The sequence below is a fragment of the Zophobas morio genome, unplaced genomic scaffold (genome assembly GCF_036711695.1).
Source record: "Zophobas morio isolate AGI-343-1 ecotype UQ-CSIRO unplaced genomic scaffold, CSIRO_AGI_Zmor_V1 ptg000021l, whole genome shotgun sequence".
Lineage (NCBI taxonomy): Eukaryota > Metazoa > Arthropoda > Insecta > Coleoptera > Tenebrionidae > Zophobas > Zophobas morio.
The window spans coordinates 4971371-4978687 of NW_026972126.1; the positions used below are offsets into that span (position 1 = coordinate 4971371).

The 7317-nt window shown below is 31.8% G+C and overlaps 1 long non-coding RNA gene across 1 annotated transcript; it reads left to right on the forward strand.

Moving 5' to 3' along the window:
- Positions 1 to 1278: 1278 nt before the first annotated feature.
- LOC135132262 (uncharacterized) lies at positions 1279 to 2440 on the forward strand. Its single transcript, XR_010280990.1, has 3 exons — positions 1279 to 1638; positions 1689 to 2313; positions 2364 to 2440. It is a non-coding gene; the product is annotated as an uncharacterized LOC135132262 (long non-coding RNA).
- The last annotated feature ends 4877 nt before the right edge of the window (positions 2441 to 7317 follow it).

Below are 7317 nucleotides of genomic sequence, written 5' to 3' on the forward strand. Positions count from 1 at the left end.
TAAAATACGAGAGTTCGAAAGTTGCTATAAATGAGCTAATTATTTTGATATGTGTGTTTCCATATTAGCGCGGGTACAAAGTTGGGTTAGTTAGTTTTGCAATCAACCAATTATTTATTTTTATTTATACTATTTTGGTGATACCAGTTTCAGTGTTCATCCCCTTTCTCAGCCACCTCGTCAGTAAACTTATAACACTTTAAAAAAGTCAATATTTGGTTAAATTTTTAGACTTATTAGTGTTAATATTATCAGGAATTTGATCTGCCGTTTTTTGATCCTAAAATACTTGATTTTTGACCATTATTCTTGCTATACCACACGAAAATAGTATAAATAAAAATAAATAATTGGCTGAGTGTTGAACTATCTGGCCTAAAATTATTTTCATCTTTTGTAGACTTTGGCCTCACAGAATCGTAGAAAACAACTTTCAAACTTACAACCCAGGCTAAAATTAACTTAATAGCAGTTATTTTAATAACAGATAAGAGAAATAAACCTAAAAGAAAAAGTCAAAATTTTGTTATTAATTGTGAAGTAACTATTAAAAAAATCTAAAGAATGTGATGCCAAAAGTTACTTTAAATCAAATAATGGCTTTCATCCATAGAAACTTTTGGCCTCATAATTTCGGACTCATGTGCTAACATATCTTAAAGAACTAGGTACATGATTAAATCTAAAATCGGAAACCCAAGATTTGGTCAAATCGAGGCAGTAAAATTCATGTGAGGCAATATTCGGTGCTATATATTCAGGCACACCCCTAAGTGTAAAGATTCAGATTTTTTCCATAAGACGAAACATTTTCTATGAGGTTAAGACAAATATTGGTGGATTGAGAAATAAATCTAAGAAATAAATTCATAATGATGTTGTTAAGTGTAAAATACCTATGAAAAAAGATCTAAAGACTGTGATGCCAAAAGTTACTTTAATTCAAATAATAGTTTTCATCCATAGCAAGATTTAGCCTCATAATTGCATGTTAGGTAACTTTCGGACTCGTGCGCTTCGTATATGTGAAAACAGCTAATTAACCCATCATTCCGGGCACAATTTTGTTTATGGAACGAAGTACTAGATTAATAAATTTAAAATTGGAAACCCGAAATTTCAACACAAGCCAGTGAAATTCATGTAGCAGTAATTCTATACTCTTTGTTAACCCTTTTTATTAGTTATTAGAAAGACATCCGGTTTATTAATTTTATAAATATAATTTATTAACTAAATTTGCGCGTAATCTCGCAACGTCGCAACCTTGCTTGGCAACAGCGGATTTCTTGAAGTGCAGCGACATTCTATGGCAGCGAACAATGTGTATCCACATAACCTGTAATAAGTTTTTGTTCGGTGCAGAAACAACCATGGAAAACATTATATGGAGAATATCTCATTTTGCATACGAGTATTTCGCTGAAAAAGAAAATTCTGTGAAATCAACATTTTGGGCTACATAGTCGTTGTTAAAGTCAACTCTGTTAATATAAAACAGCATAGATATAATCTAAGTACACCAAGTTCTCAAGCAAAAAATATAGGTTATGTTTCCCAGAAATCAAATATATTTACAAGAGAAAACTTACGAAAATTTTTAACAGAGGCCCGTGATTAATGTACCTAATGTCAAAGGTAATCTCAAAGAAGGTCAATCACATTGTCTATAAAACATAATGTTTTAGGTATATTTTTTATTCGAAGTTGTAGGAGTATGCGGAATGGAAGAATTTGAACAATTTTCTTGTATCTACATAACCTATAATAAGCTTTTATTATTATTACAGAACAGATTATTAGCTTACATGCCCATTTTAAATGAAAGTATGAAGCATACCTCTTATTTTTCGGCACTTTTAATATTTTTGCTTGCAGAAAGATTTGTAGCAATTGCAAAATAGAGATGGATAGCAATAATAACAAGCAGTTTACATGCATTCGACCGAACTTGCAAAAACTGGCAGATAATATATCAAATTTATTACCTAAAAACTCAGCCACAGTTTATGAAAAGCGGTATGAATTTTTTTTTTGCGCAGAAACAACCATGCAAAATATATGGAGAACACCTCATTGCATACGAGTATTTCGCTGAAAAAGCAAATTCTGTGAAATCTTTAACACTTTGGGCTGCATAGTCGTAGTTAAAGTCAACTCTGTTAATAAAAAACAGCATAGATATATCTAAGTACACCAAGTTTTCAAGCAAAAAATATAGGTTACATTGCCAAGAAATCAAATATATTTACAAGAGAAGACTTACCAAAATTTTTAACAGAAGCCCGTGATTAAATGTACCCGATGTTAAAGGTGATCTCAAACAAGGTCAATCACATTGTCTATAAATCATTATGTTTTAGGTTTATTTTTTATTAGAAGTTGTAGGAGCATGTGGAATGGATAAATTGAAAAATAATGACGGCATTCAAGACAAAAACGATACGCTAATAATTAAAATTCCAACGTCTAAAACTGGCAAAGCACGAGAATTTACAAATATGTGTAAAAATATTTATCCAATTGAAATATAGTAAAAATACCTAATTTTAAGACTGCACCATACACCAGACAAATCATTATTTATACATTACATTTGGATAGTGAATGCAGCAGCTGCTGCATTGTACAAATATACCTGCAAACACACTGTAACAAATTATGCAGACACCTCTTTTGACTAAAAGATATATATTTAACTTTATCCATACGTTGTCAACTTTGTTAATAATTGCAATCTCTAACTTCATAATAAATATGAATAATCTACTTTGGTGTTTTATAGTAGTATTAAATGTTCATAGAATATAATTGCACTTACTACGAAGTAAGCTTTCCTAGTTTTAAGTTGTTTTCTTTTCTCTTTGATTATCTTAATTTCTTCAGCCTCTATGTGGCTGTTTTAATTCCAAAAAATTATTTCTGAATAAACTGATTCATACCACTTTTTCTTTCTTTTACTCGAAAACAGTTTAAACTATAACTCCAAATATTTACCTACTTTAAAACGTGTCAAGCATTCGCTTGTTGTAAATGATGCAACCATAAATACAAATTTGAACACTGATATGACAGGTTTGAGGCTAGGATGTGGTTTTCATATTCTCCCATTACTTGTTGCCTAAATCTGGCGCGAGGCCAAAAGTTATTATTGACGTATATATATATATATGTAATGGGTTTCTCGAAAACGGCTCTAACGATTTCGATGAAATTTACAGGTTAGGGGTTTTTTGGGTCAAAAAAAACGATTGATCATAGTTTTAACTTTTGAAAATTACAGCTTCATGCATTTTCAGCAATTTTCAGGCAGTGAATTATATTTGTTGCTAGGCAACTTCAGATGACACTACACGAACACGAGATTGTTTTATAAGAGAAGTTTGGGTGACAGTCTGACAGTACGTTTGACGTACCTTTTTATCTTCAGTTGTACGTACCGAAACATACTCCACTGTATAGAGGACGTTAAAATTCACCTTCTGAGGTGAGAAAATTTACCGAAAACTAAAGAGTGAGCGGATAAAAGGCACACGAAAGTGCGTTGAATTGAGATTATTTTGTCAAGCATTCATTTCAGAGGTTTCACGGTCGGAGTCAATGTGTGATCGTTTTCCGGGATGGGACCGTGTTATTTGAGTTTTTGGGCTCAACGTTTCGCACACTTTCGTAAGTGGCATCTTCGGGAGCAGGGTTGAGATTGAGAAATTAGGAATAACGCAAAAGAGCACGGTAACTCAGTATGATAACCACACCAGAGGCGAAACTCTTCTGGCAGTAAGAATGTAGTTGTGACCTTTTTCTAGAGTCGAGAGAGAGAACTAGGAAAAAAAAAGAACGACAGAGAGAAAACTTGGGTAACAAATGAGATTGTAATAAATGTCAAACAATAATTCCAGTTTTCTGTTCTTTAATCTCTACATGTCACTTATTACTGTTTAAAACAAAGACTGCTTATGGAATTTCTTTTTTAATGTGTATTTTTAATTAGCGCGTCTACTTCAAAATGCATACTATACGCATATTTATCTGTCCTAATCTGATCTAATACTACCAAACGAGCCGAGTGAAGCTCGGTCAACCAGATATTTTATAATGAAATGCCTAATCCATGATTGCTTTGACTTTGGCAGTGTCACTTTGACGTTAATTAATTTTTAACATTTTTTTCCATCGTTGACTCGCCTCTAGAGCCCCATTGGATCGACGACATACAATCAGATCAATCTGGGCTATGAAGCCGTAAGTGCTCTAACAATGTTGTTCGCCGCTAATGTGCATGTGTTAATTCGCCATCTCTGCGTCACCTAGAGCCTCTTCGAAGTGCAAATCTGCAACCTCTGGACTTCTTCGGCCATCCATTTACAAAAAAGCCGTAGCATCCCCCCAAAATACCCAACATTTTCAACAGATTAGTAGTTAAATTATTTACTTACTTGTTTGAGTTTGTGTTGTGACCTTTGAATAAAATGCCGTAAAAGGAATTTTTAGAAATAATTTTCTCGTGATTAATCGGTTGTAAAAGATCAAGAGGCACACTGACAAATTTATTAGCGGCTCCGGAGGAGATTTCCGACTGGCTGCGGTACCACCATGGACATTCGCGTAACCTCATTTTCCACAATTGTCAAAATGAGATTGCCAAACTCAAAGCAATCATGGATTAAGCATTTCATTTTAAATTCAGTTAGTATCAAATGGTACATGGTATTCGTATTTTGGGTTGCGTAAAAATAATTTTCAGAAGTAATTCCACAGCATAGATATCAATCAGTAGAGACAGCTCGTGTCGGCGCCTTTGTTCTTTCTGACCCGAATTTTAAGCCGTCATGGATGGTCGTTGCCTAAACTATTCCTAGATGTCGCCACCCAATTTAAAAAGTATCACTTCATTTACAATTTCAAAAATTGATTCGTGTACGCAATATTGCAAACTGTGTAGTTTGCTCAAATCGTATAATCGTGAATCGCAATAAGAAAAAAAAAGTCGATATTTAAATTATAAACACGATGATTTGTTACAGTTTTTATTTTATTACTTATACAATTTGACAATTCGCACATTCTTTCCCTGAATACTTGAGGTTTAATTATCATTGTAAAAATAATGTAATAAATACATCTAAAAAGAAAGAGGTTTATTTAAGAAAAAATAAATAAATAAATAAAATAAAAATTAAATTACAAAAAGGAAAAAAGTTAATGCTGTCAAATTATTTTTTTTCTATTAATTTTTTCACCTTTGGCATTTGTAAATTTAATCCGGAAATGGTACACTTTGTAATGGACCGTAGGTAAAGGAGTATTTTATGAGGACTAAATATTTTTCGAGAATAGACTCTTTTAGTTATTAAAGAAAGTATCCATCTTATTTATATATGTAGAAAGCTAAAAAAAAGTAGAGAAATAAACAGACAGGCATGATATTGTAATTATGGTAATTACTTTAAACAAGAATAAATATAAAAATAAGAACAGCACCTGTTAAATTGTTTAATAATTTCAAAAATTTTACGAAAAAAACGCATTTTACCTAACGACTTAACCCGTAAGCGTAATATCATATAAAGTAAAATTTTTATTTAAAAAAAATTATTACAAAAAAAAAATACATATTTATCGACTCGCATAAAGTGCAGGTAATTGGTATGGGTCGACGCAGGTAAGAATAATTAAGAAAATCATGAAACCGGAAGTCCATAGGAATTAAGCGAAAAAAGATATTTGACAAAATGTACGGCTTGGGTCATTTTTACCCACGTGCGACTGCTTATGGGTTAAGCAACGTCTCAAAATAAAACTCAAGATTGTGTAGGTAAAAAAAAATATATATATACATGATGAATAAAAAAATTGTTTATTGAGTGAAGGTCTGCTTATATAATTTTTTGTTACGTGTAGTTTGTTTCTTATTATTTTTATATTTAATTTTACCACAACAACGGAATCATATATGTATAATAAATTTTTTATATTTATTTCATAACCACCGTTGTTGTTCGTTTGCGACGACTTTTTAAACAAAAAGTGTGTTATGTTTACTATCTTTTCCAAGAATTCCAAACACGAGGGAGAGAATAAGGCGCACAACAGGGATCCTGTATGAAAATTCATCGGACAAAGATTTTACCTTTTATTGTGAAAATTACATTTTTATACTATTTGTACAATTCTACTGGAAAAGCAGTCTTAAACAAGCAAAACCGGCAAAAATATTGTAACAAAACTGCCAAATTTCAAATATTTTAGACGTCAGTTGGGCGCCCTCATTCGGTCATAAAGCGAACGACCACCCACGAAAACGGGTCACGAAAAACGGCGAGCCGTCTCTACTGATTGATATCTATGCTGTGGTAATTCTCTCATGACTAACCCTGTATTTATATATTTTTCTTTACAAACATTTAAGTTCTAAAACCGTGTTTTATACATTATATGACTAGTTCTTAAATTTTCTTTAAATAGTATGGATGCTAATGATAGATAAATAAATAGTGTCATAACTTTCTGAACTGGAAAATTTCAGATTTGTTCTTAAAATACCAGAAACCATTTTTATTATGGCCTTGTCTCAATAGGGTTAATGGCCTACTTTTTAAAAGTTCTCGGTAAACCGCGAAAGTGGTACAAAAATTGTACAGAAGAATATTTTGTTAATAATAAATAATAATAATTTAACTGGCTACGATAATAGGGTGACTCAGTCAGAAATCATGTATATCGAGAATATATAAAACAAATATATTTGAAACATTAATAGTTATTTATGTATTAAGGGCATAATCAGGGAGATTGTGGCACGAGGGAATGTTTAAAGCCCGACGAAGGAGGGCTTTTAATTTCCTGAGTGCCACAATCGACAATTATGCACGTGGTACATACAACGTTTTATTCTATTTTAGTTTATAAACTATTTTTAACGAAATATTGAGTATTTTCGGCAAGACTGTGTGAATTGTGCCGATGCGAATTTTAATACATAGCTGGCTATTATTTTGATGTTGTTATGGATACCACGTTGATTATTTGATAATTCGTTTTTCAAAATGTAAATTAAAGAAGCGGAAAACGTTTATTCAAACGAAAGTTTAGAAGAATTTGAAGTCGGTCAGGTAATGATTTGATAAAATATTGTTTTTCCAACTTAAGAAAAACGTTGAATATCGAAGCGTGTTTGAATAATTAATTGATTAGAGTAAATGAACAATCAATTGTTGCTTAGCAATTTTTGACAGATTTGTGCTAAAAAGGTCAATTTAAGCCCGCATTTGGGTGCTTATAAATAAGATTATGGTTCTAAAATAGAATAAAAGCAGA